Genomic DNA, 15,494 nt, shown 5'->3' on the forward strand with positions numbered 1-15,494 from the left:
GCTACAGAAGGCGAACTGAAGGGAAAGATTTTCAACCCACTGTAAAATACGACAGGACTTTAGTTTGGATCTGTATTTTGTCTTACAGTGTGGGAGAGAGTACTTTCACTGGCAGTGCGTTAAAGGAAAGGGTATATCGCACTATCCTGAAACTAAATATGGACGAGACTACAAAAATATTGGGGACTAAATCTACATAGATATTTTTCTAAGCATGCATCACATCTTGTAAAAGAATGACTTCTTTATTAATGTTCTAAAGTTATTTAGACACCACACCAAATGTGAATCCAATAGAGATTTTATGAGACGAACTCGACGCAAAGGTCATGAGAAGTGCAATAAACTCGAAAGAAGACCTTAAAAAATTGGAGGAGAATTGATAATAATTGGGTTTGAGAAACGTTACAAAAAATGTTGGAAAGTTGCGAGAAAGTTTGAAAGTGGTTATAAACAAAAAGAGATATCCCACAAAGCAATGAGTTCCAATATCACTCCTGTATTCAAGAACAATTATTTGGTGACCGAATAGTGAAGACACTACAGATTTAAGCTGTGAAATATTGTTTAAGAAAATATTGTCTTATTATGTAGATATTACTTACCACAGTTTCTACTTATTAAGAGAACACATTTTTCGTTTATTGGACTTACATTAGCTTTTTTAAATTTATGTGCGAAAATGAAACACACACTACTAGAAATGATGAAGTGATCGAATATTAATGGCAGTCTCTGGATGCGTATTACTATTTTGAACTCAGGGAAACGCATTCATGGCTCGCCAGTTTCGTGGCTCAGATACAGTTTCACTTCCACTGAGTAGGCTGGGACCATTACATGGTTCTCTGCACTGGCTGAAGACAAATGCTATGATGGTCTAAGAGTTCCGCATTGTACACGTTGCACCGATTAAACACCGTCTTTTGCAGGTGTAATGCAAGTCTTATTAATAACAAATGCGTTTCGCTTTGATCTAAAGCATCGCGAGTGGCCACTGTAACAATATGTGTTTCTTTTTTTTCTCTTACAATTTTCTTTGCAAGGATCATGAACAATTCTCATAATTTAACTTACTACTATAAACAGTATTTAGTCTTGTCGTTACTCGCGTTTTCCTGTTGTTTACATCATTCTTCCTGTTCTTCCCTGTACATGTGTTAGATTTTATCACACAGCACTTACACTAACACTACACGTATTCACGTTTTTATGTTGTGAAGAATCATTGTCGTCTCCCCATTTCGTGTATTTCGTTTTTATGCTGCGGGTTGCGTTTGTCTTTTGTTTGTTTTGCTTGTAACGGGAGATTCTGCTATTGCTTTGTATGTGTCAGTGAGTGCTTACATTTTCCACGACTAGTGATTATTTCTGTGTTTCTGTTTCTGTGTTGTGCCCTTGTGCAGCGGTGGTGATGGTGGTGTGTGTCTTTTGGGTCTAGTGAAGCAGGGGATACAACCCGTCAGCTTTGACCAATGACTTCACGGAGTATTTATTACGAATACGAGAGACGAAAAATATAGTTGACATATATTAAGGCAAGTAGTATTTTCACGTTAAGGATATCGCGTGTTTGTATCGTATTATTTCTGTGGAAAACGAAGGGGGGGAGGGGGGGAAGGATGGAAGTATTGGTAGCATAGAATACCTCACGTCGTATATATAACGGTTGTTTCTCGAACCTCATTCCAACTGTATTGGTTAAATGCAGTACGGGATACAAGTTAAGCGTACGTAGATTTCTTCGTTTTCGTTAGCAGTAATATCCTGTTGTTCAGTTGAACCATATAGGTCAACTGAAGCACAGGATACAAATTTTACATGTGTTGTTTCTTTCGCCTCCACTACCACTAATAGTTTGTGTGGTGTCACCGCCAGACACCACACTTGCTAGGTGGTAGCCTTTAAATCGGCCGCGGTCCGTTAGTATACGTCGGACCCGCGTGTCGCCACTATCAGTGATTGCAGACCGAGCGCCGCCAAACGGCAGGTCTAGAGAGACTTCCTAGCACTCGCCCCAGTGGTACAACCGACTTTGCTAGCGATGGTTCACTGACAAATTACCCTCTCATTTGCCGAGACGATAGTTAGCATAGCCTTCAGTTACGTCATTTGCTACGACCTAGCAAGGCGCCATTACCAGTTACTATTGATGCTGTAAAACATGTACCGTCAAGAGCGATGTTCACCATTTATGGATTAAAGTTAAGTATTCCATCAGACCTCACGCCAGCCTGCGTGAGCTAAAAACGCGTGCCTTTCGGCTTCCTCTCAAAACCGGTGTTGGCTCTCCTGCCAACCCACAACAGTTTGTTCTTACGTAGATAGTAGTACACTACATCGTCACACTCTTGATCTGAAACTACAGCCCCCCAAACCCATAATCCCACCGGAGGTTCCCCCTGTTGTACTTCCTTTTGCCAAAATACGACTCGTCAATTTCGACCGTAACACCCTGCCACCCAACAGACCCCCATATTTCATGTATTCCGCACAAACTTGCCTACAAATAGAGTACCAATCCACAACTGTACGCTTACTTACACAACATTTATGGACACACAGGATACCTCAAACAGCCGGCCGCAGTGGCCGTGTGGTTAAAGGCGCTGCAGTCTGGAACCGCAAGACCGCTACGGTCGCAGGTTCGAATCCTGCCTCGGGCTTGGTTGTTTGTGATGTCCTTAGGTTAGTTAGGTTTAACTAGTTCTAAGTACTAGGGGACTAATGACCTCAGCAGTTGAGTCCCATAGTGCTCAGAGCCATTTGATACCACAAACACCAACAGTGCGTGATTTTCATAATGTCTCTCAAGGCGAGCTTAGATTTTTCGAACCACGTCCCTCGTCTAATGGACCGCCACAACCGATCTTTGCTGCAGCGCCATACGAATAAGTCGTGAGTACGGCGACGAGATACACTTGTGAGACGCATATGTTCGACGCACTCACGACATCGAATATACTTGGCAACGAGACCACACATTTGTAAAAAACAAATCCTGGCCAACATGTTTACGCCCATAGCCCCCCTCAAATCACCCAGGGTCATCAGAACACATAAATCCATACCTACAAAGGATAATGAGATACTAAAAATTGTCCTAAAATAAGAAACTAATAGTCCAAATTACTTCAATATCATTAAAAATGAAATTAAGTACCGAATGAATTGCAAACAACCAATTATTTAAATAAATGCACACGAAGAATATTTTGAGCAATATGTAGGGATCTCTTTTAAAATCGCATTCAATTATTTTAATGTACAATGACAGCACTTTTCCGGAACACAGAATTGTTTTATTATCTATGGCTGAAAGTGAAGACATTATTATCTATGAGTAATGCATGACGTCATTGGTCAAAGCCGACAGGTTGTATCCCCTGCTTCACTAGACCCTGTCTTTTTGGTGGATGTTGTGTTTTCTGAATTTGTGTGCTCTTTTGTATTTTTACGTTTTACAAATTTTCTTGTTCAGTTTTTTTTACTAGGAATTCTTGGTATGTGTTAATTTTTGCTATCTAAATAATTCTGTCCCGCTCCTTATCATGGTTGTCTTGTCACGTGGTACTTGGTTTGATATTTGGAACATATATCTTAGGACAGATTCTTTTTGAGTCTCTGGGTGGTTAGATGATCCATGTAATACTGTGTCTGTCATGGTATTTTTTCTATAAATGCTGGATAAGTGTTGGATATTTTTCTTTTTAATTGATATACCTAAAATGTTTATTTTGCCTGCTTGTTCTGTCTCTAAGGGGAACTTAATGTTTTCGTCTAATGTTTTTATGTCCACATGTAGTTATTCCTATTTTATTTTCTACCTGATCTGCCAAGCAGAGGATGTCATCCAAGTACCTCCACTAATACTGCATATTGTATTTCCATACTACAAACTAGGCAATAATCCCATCCTGGATCAACCACCACTGTACTGTATTATTGCAGTAATTTACACACACAGTTGTTAAGACATGTAGCTTCCTTTATAAACACACACACACACACACACACACAAATACACAAGACAATCTTCCGTAATTGTAATAATACATATGTACACACACAAACACACACACACACACCAATCGGAAAATATTAACACTCACTTACACGGAGCCCACTCCTACTAAAAAAAACAAAAGATGAATGCATCACATAACAGTAAAACAAAACACACAAAAGGCGAGATGACAATCGTTCTTGACAACACAAAAACGTGAATATGTTTAGTGTTAGTAAAAGTGCTATGTGCCAAAATCTAACAGATATATGGGGAAGAACAAGAAGACTGACGTAAATAACAACAAAAAACGTTGGTAGCGATAAGAATTAATTCTTTTTATAGTGGTAAGTTAAAGCTTGCGTTCACGATCATCGCAAACAAAATTTTAAAAGCAAAAACCGTATGTTGCTACAGTGACCGCTGAAAATGCTTTAGAATAAAGCGAAATGCGTTTGGTCCATATTAGGCTTTCACTACAGTTGCAAGACTGCTGACAAAAGAGGCCAAAAACAAACAAGGTAACTTATTCCAAATTATATCTTAAAATTATTTGGGGTAGTGATATAGGTTATATTTTACATCTTATACAGTTATCTCTCTTTTGTAAGACGGATATAATGTTTTGTTTTACATTACAGGGTGCTTCAAAAAAATGTATACACACTTTGAAGCGTCATAGAAAATTTATTTCCCGTTCTACAATGTTAAATTTCTGGAAATGGAAAGCTTAAAGTCCAATTGTAAAAATAAATGTACTTTGCAAATGTGATTAATGTTCAAACTGGTGGCCTTCAGCACCAATACATTTCTGAGTACGACTCACCACTGATTCCGTACATCATACCAAAGTGTCCAATGAGATTTCTGTGCACACTACCTGAATCTCATTCCGAAGTGTGTCCAGGTTACGTGGTTTACGTTTGTACACCTCATCTTTTACTGTGCCCCGTAAGAAGAAGTCCAGTGGCGTGACGTCTGGAGACCGTCCAGGAAACTCGATTGGTCCCCTGCGTCCTATCCACTGGCCTGGCACATTGTGATCCAGGTATGCTCGTATGTCCCTATGATAGTGCGACGGGGTGCCATCTTGTTGGAAATAAAACTCATCATTACCGTATGATGCACGAATGGCAGGGAATATGGAGTCAGCAAGCATTGTTAGGTACGTTTCTCCAGTAATAGTACCTTCAAAGCAGAAAGGCCCAATGAGTCCCCTTGCAGACAAACCACACCACACATTTACATCAGGCAAATTCACAGCCTTTTCAACTGTAATGTGAAGATTATTTTCAGCCTAGTACACACAATTGTGCCTGTTGACAGTTCCATTGAGTTTGAATTGAGCTTCATCCGACCAAATTATGCTACACATAAATCCTGGTTCACGTCTCACCATCTCCTGAACCCATTCACAAAATTCTAACCTTCGATCTGAATCGTCGTCACTTAGCTGTTGCATCAGCCTTGAAATGTACACACGAAACTTGCCTTTCTTCAGAATGCGTAGCACACTACTAGCACTTACATTACTCTCACGTGCCGCTTGCTTTGAAGATTTTTGAGGCGAACGCTGAAACAGTTCCAAGACCACAGTTGTGGCATCATCACTTGTAGCTGTACTAGGTCGACCTTTATGCACATCACACACTGTTCAATGAATTTCGAATTTGTCTCGTAGACATGTAATTGCTAACCTTGAAGGTGGTTCTGTACCATACTCATTTCTCCACAGTCTTCGAACCGCAGCTACATTCTCAAACTTCCAGTACCACTTAATTATCTGCTTCCGCGCTTCAAAGCGCAAACGCAAGTCCGCCATGTTGCAGTTACTTCCTTGCCACTGCTGCCACCTGTTGAAGAAACGTAACATTACTTTCTCACAGATATTTAACCTTGTAGAACGGGAAATAAATTGTCTATGTCAGTTCAAAGTGTGTATACATTCTTGACACACCCTGTATATATTAATTGTGAACGAATACTCGCTCTGTGGCTGTTATTCGCTCTTAAATGTATTTGTAATATCAGTATACGTATTACAATAAACCACTAGTAACACCATCAACTATTTTTCCAGCTTTGCTCACGAGTAATGAAATGTCTTTTGTTGGCTTTAGTGGTATAACTGTCACCTGCAGATAGTATTAGAATGGGCCTACTCATCAAGATTGCATGTCAGCTGTAACTATTTATTTACAATTTCAACTTTCTCTCTTATTTTCGATAGAGTCAGTACTCGCAGGTCTACACATTGTTAGGAAGACAAATCATTGATTGTGAAACCCACTTTTGAGGTAACTGTCGGAACTGCCTGACGTCACTGCGAGAAAACAATGCAGCATCCTCAAAGACTGGCACCTGGGTGTAATATGTGCATACTGAGGCTTGTTAGTGATAATGATTCATTTATCACAATCATAGGCCATCAGATGGCGTTGAGGAGGCCTGTCTGTATACCCTTTGTGTTGACTCAGCTGGCAGTAACTGTGCAGAATTTAGAGGTGGACAGCGTTTGCAACATTAATTCCATTGTAAAAACCACACATCGCCGACAAGTAGGTACTCCCATTGAAGACCTTCAGCTATTTTAATGGTGTCGCATTGTAGGCCTGTAGGAAGATGGACGGACGTACCGACGGACTGCTGCAAATGTTGGGAATAGTTTATTGGTGGTGTGTTGCTTCTTTCAGCAGTGGTCTGTGGAAGATTCCCACGTCGCAGAACAGGTGCTGGACGTCCATGTACTACTGACGCACGTCAATACTGACATATTGTGTGAGCAGAGGTGGTCGTCCAAACATCATCCAGGGGAAACAACCCCGACACATGCCACACTTGCTATGTGATCAGAGATCATGGCGAATCGCCTGCTTAAAGCAGCATTAATATCACATGTGCTTTGACAAGGTTATCACTAAGAGCACGACACCACTAAGCACGTTTACTCTGGTGCCGGGAAATGGTCGACTAGAGGGTGGAAAGGCGCTCTGCTGTCTTCAGTGATGCTGAGAGTAGGTTGTGTCTTTACGCAAGTGATGAACGTACACGTATATGGCTTAGCTGCCTATTCTGGAGCGTAGGCGGCCGTCAGTTACAACTGGTAGTCACGTTTGGTGTTTCTGCACAGTTATGTAACCAGTGTCTGCTACAATGCATAGACTGTTATCCCCGTGCTACTGCCATTTCTCTCACGGGAGCCTTACGTGCTCTTTCAGAACAGCAATGCACGTCCACATATGGCTGCTGTGACGCGAGTTGCTCTTCATGGTGCACAACAACAGCCCTGGCAAACAAGATCACCAAATTTCTTGCCAACTGAGCACTTGTGGAACGTGATCAAATGGGAACTTACTCGTTCTACAGGGCCTCCAAGTAGCAGTACAAAATTGCAATAAAGGCCGCAAAATGCTTGGGTCAGTCTATCACAGGAAGCCATCCGACACCTTTATGACAGTTTGCAAGCAATAACACAAGCCTGCATTGGCATTACAGCGGGATACACTGTGGACTGGTGCGACTGTTTGGGCATTCTTCACTGTGTCACCTGTGTTTCATTTTATCTGAATTTCTCATCATATACTCCTAAAATGATGAACTACTTGTCAACAAAATGACATTGTTCTTTTGGGTATTCCATTTTTTTCCGGCAGTGTACATTGAAACAATAAAAATATTAGTATTTCGATAGCAGTTATAAACATCAGTTTCAATAAATACGTAATAGTTTCACATTGTGCTATGTCAGATAAAATCAAACTTTTCTTACATTTGTACTTTATTTGGGGAATGTGCGGTTATACAGCATTAAAAAGATTATTGATTGTGACTAATGCTTGTACATGCCTAAGTTATATGGGAATATGTGTCGTTATTATTACATTGAGTCTACATGACTGCCTATAACACACTGATGATAATAAGTCCGCTGTCATAAAACGACGGATTTTGCGATCGACTGTGCTCTTTTCTGCATTGTCTAAAGACATATGATAATACGGCAGCCGGCCGGTGGGGCCAAGCGGTTCTAGGCGCGTCAGTCTGGAACCGCGAGACCACTACGGTGGCAGGTTCGAATCCTGCCTCGGGCATGGATGTGTGTGATGTCCTTAGGTTAGTTACGTTTAAGTAGTTCTACGTTCTAGGGGACTGATGAACTCAGACGTTAAGTCCCATAGTGCTCAGAGCCATTTTTTTTTTTTTTTTTTGATAATACGGCAGATGTTGACCTTCTTTCTGTCCTGGATTATTATACGATTAATCCAGCGACAGAACAAAGATTACTTAAGTGAAAAATTTTAAAGTTATATTTTTTTCATATTGTAAAGACTCAGAGGGTTAACACGCAGTGAGTGGAGAATGTAGTTCAGGTTAAAAGTAGTTCCGTGACTTTTGCGGGTGTTTCTCGCGTCATAACTTGCGCCTATTCATTCAAGGTTGCCGTAAACATGAGCGAGGATGTCTGTTTCAACATTATCGGTTACGAAATGTTGCCCATTAATCTATCTCATGAGATGAGTATGCTGTGGACGCTCACGTTTTCAAAGCTGGCAACAGTCATGTTCTCAGGGCTGCATGCATGCGTTCCTGATTTGACGAGTATTCAGGCACCTTACCGTATCTCGAATGCAGCGCGATATCTCCCGATCTTAGTCATACAGAAAAGTCTGGATCTTTTTGGATCAGCGGATAACAGTCTGTCAACTTGGCTGCAATCTGGTCGTTCCCCTTTATCTGATCATCAATGAGTGCCCTCAGATGGACACCACATACCTGAAGAAAATTATGTTCTCTCTCTTCCTGTTAGAATTGTGGTAATTATCAAGGCTACAGGCTGGGTTACGAAGTATTAACCTGAGGTGCTCTAAGGATGACAAATTTTTTGTCCCATATGATTATTTCACTTAATAATGTCACTAAAAACGTTTAAAAGGAATTAATTATATTTTTAAATAATAGTTTCCAACGTACACTATCCAATCGCATTAATGTGACCACCTGTCAAAAGCCTGAATGATCACCTTTTGCAGCGCGGATCGTTGCGAGGCGTGCAGGAACAGAGCCAATGGATCAGGAGAGCATCAACAAGGGAGTGGAGCCACGCCGACTCCGGTGCTGTAGTTAGCTGCGCTAGATTTCTCGGTTGAGGATTCATGATGTGTACGGCTGGAGCGAAGTGGTCCGACAGATTCTTGATTGCGTTTACATCCGGGGAGTTTGATGGCCAGGGCAGCACGGTGAACTCATCCTTGTGCCCTTCGGACCAAGCACACACACTGCGAGCTGTGTCACACGTTGCATTGTCTTACTGGTAGATACGTCCGTGCTGAGGAAAAACAGGCTGCATGTAGGGGTGGACATGGTCCCCAAGGATAGGTGCATACTTCCATAATTACGAAATCACCCAGGCAATGCCACGAAAACATTCCTCAGATCGCAACACTCCGTCCTGGACCCTACCGAGGATTGTTGCAGGATGTTTTCTTTCAGACGTTTCACGCTGTACGAGCCAACTGCCATCTATCCGATGGAGCATAAAACGTGTTTCATCTTAAAAGGTCACCTGTCGCTATTCGGTGTACGTCCAGATGCTCTACTGCTGTGCACATTTCACCCTTTGTTACCGATGAATAGCAGTCAGCATGATGCCTGAACCAAGCACCAGCTGCGGAAGCCCATACGCAGCACCGTAAGCTGAACGGTCGTTGAGGAGACACTGTTGGTAGCCCCTTGGTTCGTCTGGGCGGTCAGACACTCAACAGTTGCACATCTATTCACCCGTACACATCTTCGCAGCCGTAGTTCACCCGTGTCAGCTATGCCCCTTGGTGCACTATAATTGCCTCAGCGCTGGTTTTGGATAGCGCCATATTGCCACGCATGGTACACTCTAACCACGTCGGCAAGCAAACAGTGTACACACTTAGCCATTTCGGAAATGCTTTCACCCTTGACCCGAAAGTCAATGATCATCCCCTTTTTGACGTCAGGTAAATCACTCCGTTTCCGAATTATGACATCGACTGCACCGTTTTCCGTGCCACCTCGAAACACTTTATATACCCTCGACTGCAATTGCTGCCAACTGCTGTCTATGAGTTGTTATTGCGCGTTGACACGGATATAGGCGGTGGTCACATTAACGTTACTGGACCGTGTACTACTTGGTTGTAGCTAGATTACATCTACAGGTACAAACACTCTTACACCGTTGTGAATTGCATGGCAGGGGGTACTTAGGGTGGTACCGCACGCTCTGGTTTTTTCCTGGTTGCAATTTCATATGGAGCGCGGTAGGAATGACTGCTTAAACCCCTCTGTACATGCTGTAGTGAGTCTAATCCTGTCTGCTACGTTTCTAATGGAGCTATACGTAGGGGGATGAAAAATGTCTCCAGATTCTTCACTTAACGGTGGCCCTAGAAATTTTTTTATATAGGCTTTCGTGGGATGGTTTCTGTCTCTCTTCAAAAGTCTGCCATTTCAGGTTTAAAAAACTATCTGTTAATATCGTAAGTTAAATAAACACATTATTTGTATAACCTAATTTCAGTGTCCACTATTAGTCCTATCCTGATCGAGATCCACAAACTTAATAAATACTCTATTATGGGATGCAGTTCTTTTTTAGACTTCTATTGAAAGTATCGCGCCGCGATAATGAAGTCTACTAACTGCCTCACCTTCAGTTCTACCTTTGTGGTTATTCCTTTTTACATCCCTACGAAATGTCACACCCAGACATTTTTACTAGTCGATTCATTCTAATCGTGAATCACTAATGTAGTAGTAAGATACCGTTGTTGTGCGTTTTGTGTTGTATAGCGATTAACATTTCTGAGAATTTAAAACAAGTTGCCAATGTTTGCATCAAAATTTGACTGGATATTTGTTCACCTTTTGTCAGAAAGCACTTTAGTACTTCCTCATAGAAAACTGTACCACCTTCAAAAAAATCTTAAGTTTCCGTTAATGTCGTCTGCTATGTCATTAATATACAATATGGACGACAGGGGTCTCAACACAATTCCTGGGGGAACGCCTGAAGCTACTTCTGCTTCTGTGGCCGGCCTGTGTGGCCTCGGGCATGGATGTGTGTGATGTCCTTAGGTTAGTTAGGTTTAAGTAGTTCTAAGTTCTAGGGGACTGATGACCTTAGAAGTTAAGTCCCATAGTGCTCAGAGCCATTTGAACCGATTTGAACTTCTGCTTCTGTCGATGACTTTCCATCCAATATTAAAATCATCAACCCAGTCAGAAATTTTGTTTTATACCCTATACACTGAGGTGGCAAAAGTCATGGGATACCTCCTAATATCGTTCCGGACCCCCTTTCTCCCAGCGTAGTGCAGCAACTCGACGTGGCAAAAACTCAACGAGTCGTTGGAAGTCCCCTGCAGAAATACTGAGCCCTGATCCCTCCATAGTCGTCCATAGCTGCCAAAGTGTTGCCGGTGCAAGATATTGTGGACGAACTGACCTCTAGATTATGTCCCGCTAATGTTCTATGGGGTTCATGTCGGACGATCTGGATTACCAAATCATTCTCTCGAATTGCGCAGAATGACCTGATTAGTCGTGAACAACTGTGGCCCGGTAACATGGTGCACTGTCATCCTAAAAATTCCATCGTTGTTTGGGAACGTGAAGCCTATGAATGGCTACGAATGGTCTGCTAGTACCTGAACATAACCATTTCCAGTCAATGATTGGTTCAGTTGTACCAGAGGACCTCATTCATTTCATATAAACACAGCCCAGGCCATTTTGTAGCCTCCACCAGCTTGCACAGTGCCTTGTTGACAACCCGGGTCCATGACTTGGTGTCTGCGCTACACTCGAACTCTACCATGAGCTCTTACCAACTGAAATCGCGACTGATCTGACCAGGCCACAGTTTTCCAACCGGTACGGCAGCGAGTCCAGGAGAGGCGCTGCGGACGGTGTCGTGCTGTTAGCAAAGGCCCTCGTGTCGGTCGTCTGCTGACGTAACTCATTAACGGCAGATTTCGCTGCAGCGTCCGAAGGAATAAATTCGTCTTACGTCCCTATTGATTTCTGCTGTTATTTCACGCAGTGCTGCTTGTCCGTTAACACTGACACCTTCTCCTCAAACGCCGCTACTCGGTCGTTAAATGAAGTCCGTCAGCCATTGCGTTCTCCGCAGTGAGAGGTGGTCTGAAATCTGCTGTTCTCGGACTTATCACAGTGTATCTCGGAATATTGAATTCGCTAACTATTTCCGAAACTGAATGTTTCATGCATCTAGCTCCACCTACCGTTCCGCCTTCGAAGTCTGTTAATCCCCACTGTGTGCCCATAATGACTCAGATGCCTTTTCACATAAATCACCTGAGTACAAATGACAGCTACACCAATGCAGTGCCATTTTATACCTTGTATACTCGATACTACAGCCATATATATATTTGCATATCGCTATGCGATAGCTTTTGTCACCCCAGTGTACAGTACTACTTTTGTTAATAATTGCTAGTGTAGAACCGAGTGAAATGCTTTCGGAAAGTCAACAAAAACTGCATCTACCTGATTTCCTTGATCTATAGCTCTTTGATGTCAAGAAGAATAAGAGCAATTTGGATTTCGTCTGATCTGTGTTCCAGAAATTCATGATAGCTGACATCTAGAAGGCTATTGTGTTCAAGATACATCATTATGCTTGAGCTCAGAATACTTTCTAGGGTTTTACAACAGATGTACGTCAATGGATTGGATAGTAGAATTGGGGATTAATCTCCTATCCTTCTTGTAGACGAGCGTTACCTGTACGTTTCTTCCAATCAGTCAGTACAGTAACTTTGTTCAAGGGATCTACCATTTATTACCCTTAAAATGGGTGGTAACGCAGCTACAAATTCTGTATAGAAACTGACAAGGATTCCATCCAGCCTTATTTCATTGTAGCGATTTTTTCTGATTCTCAACACTTCTGGCAGTAATATCTGTATCTTCGCAGTGGTGCAAATAGCTTTGCATCTCTCTTACAAACGAAAATTTGGAAAGGAGTTCAGTAAGCATTTGCTTTACTGCCTTCAGTTAATGTGCGAGCAACGAGAGGAAACAAAAGAAAAATTCGGAGTAGGTATTAAAATCCATGGAGAAGAAAAAAAACTTTGAGGTTCGCCGATGACATTGTAATTCTATCAGAGACAGCAAAGGACTTGGAAGAGCAGTTGAACGGAATGGACAGTGTCTTGAAAGGAGGGTGTAAGATGAACATCACAAAAGCAAAACGAGGATAATGAAATGTAGTCGAGTTAACTCGGGTTATACTGAGGGAATTAGATTAGAGAATGATACACTTAAAGTAGTAAAGAAGTTTTGCTATTTAGAGAGCAGAATAACTAATGATGGTCTAAGTAGAGAGGATATAAAATGTAGACTGGCAATGGCAAGGAAAGCGTTTCTGAAGAAGAGAAATTTGTTAACATCGAGTATAGACTTTAAGTGTCAGGAAGTCGTTTCTGAAAGTATTTGTATGGAGTTCTGCCATGTATGGAAGTGAAACATGGACGTTAAATAGTTTGGACAAGAAGAGAATAGAAGCTTTCGAAATGTGGTGCTACAGAAGAATGCTGAAGATTAGATGGGTTGATCACATACCTAATGAGGAGGTATTGAATAGAATTGGGGAGAAGAGGAGTTTGTGGCACAACTTGACTAGAAGAAAGGATCGGTTGGTAGGACATGTTCTGAGGCATCAAGAGATCACCAATTTAGTATTGAAGGGCAGCGTGGAGGGTAAAAATCGTATAGGGAGACCAAGAGATGAATGCACGAAACAGATTCATAAGGATGTAGGTTGCAGTAGGTATTGGGAGATGAAGAAGCTTGCACAGGATAGAGTAGCATGGAGAGCTGCATCAAACTAGTCTCTGGACTGAAGACCGCAACAACAACAATGAGTGTGTGGGCGCTAAATTTAGTATCACTGACAACCTTTACGTTTGGTCAAAATTTCTAGGGTTTTGTAAGTCAGACAATGTTCAGTTCAAAACTACCTGCAGTAGCCAGCGAGTATATGGCATAAAAATCGGCCAGGTGCGAGCATCCATTCCGGGAATAGAGACTCTCGACGACTTTTGCCTTTTATCGACATTGATAATGGCATGATATCGGTCCCGAGAACTCCAAGTCTTTCGAGAATGTTTTAGCGTTACGTCTGAAGTCGGATAACTAATGAGGAAAGAAATATTTTTTTTGGTGTGCTATAAATACAGAGTTACAGTTTTCTGAATTTTTTGTTTACGTATATTTTGAAACCTAGCTACTGCCAAATTTCATGATCCTAGGTCAATGGGAAATACGCTCTAGGTTTTGACCAGTGAGTTTGCAAACATAAAAAATGTGACATCTTTTGATTTCATTTACATAGAAGCTTAAATTTTGGACACTGTCAAGAGACTATAAGCCTTCGTATGTGTCATAAATTTCAACTGGATAGGTCTAATCGTTAATGGGGATCAGGGGTGTTAACAGACAGACAGATAGACAGTCGAATAAAAAGTGACAAAAATTTATTTCGTATGAGATTATTACATATTAACAGTTTTCGGATTTTTTCTTTTACTTGTACTGTGAAACCTTCCTGCCTGCTCAGTTTCGTTATTTCAGGTCTCCGGGAAATACGCTATAGGTTTTTAATGAGTGAGACTGCAAGTATGAAAATATGCCACATAAATTGCCTTATCTTTCGGTTGCATTGGCCTCGAAACTTGGTGTTTTACACCACCTATGAACCATACAATTTAACACGTGACATAAATTTCAACTTGATGCGTCTGCTTGTTCCTGGAATAAGTGTTTTCTAACTGTCGGATAGACAAACAGTCGGATAACAACTGACGATTTTTTTTTCCTGCGATTTGATTATAAATTAACAGTTTTCGTATTTTTTCATTTACTTTTACTGTAAAACCTTGCTTCCTGCCAAGTCCTACGATTCTAGGCCAACGGGAAGGCTATAAGTTTTGATGAGTGAATCTGCGATTATCAAAATATGAGGCATAAACGGCCATATCTTTTGATGCATTGACTAGGAATAACACGTGTTTTACAACACAAAGGAACCATACACCTTAGCGTGTGACATAAATTTCAACTTGACAGGTCTACCCATTCCTGAGAATAAGGGTTTTTAACAATCGGATAGACAGACAGACAGACGGATGGACAAAGAAGTGATACTATAAGGGTTGGTTTTTACCGTTCGAGGGACGGAACTATAAAATGGAACCAAATTATATAGTGTGCTAGCCTATAGTGTGAACACAAAACCGATACGAGATGTGGTGGATTGTGTCCAGCCGGGCGCCGACTTGGACGCAGAAGGAGACGAAAAAGAGTCCGCGAAGGGCGTGTGCGGCTGCTCCAGCGGCCTGACGTCCAAGGCGTCGGGGGCGGGCGGCGGTGGTGGGGGCGGCGGCAGCGGCGCGGGGGCGGGCCTGCAGCCCCCGGAGCCGCTGGT

The sequence above is a fragment of the Schistocerca cancellata genome, chromosome 7, assembly GCF_023864275.1.
Source record: "Schistocerca cancellata isolate TAMUIC-IGC-003103 chromosome 7, iqSchCanc2.1, whole genome shotgun sequence".
Taxonomy (NCBI): Eukaryota; Metazoa; Arthropoda; class Insecta; order Orthoptera; family Acrididae; genus Schistocerca; species Schistocerca cancellata.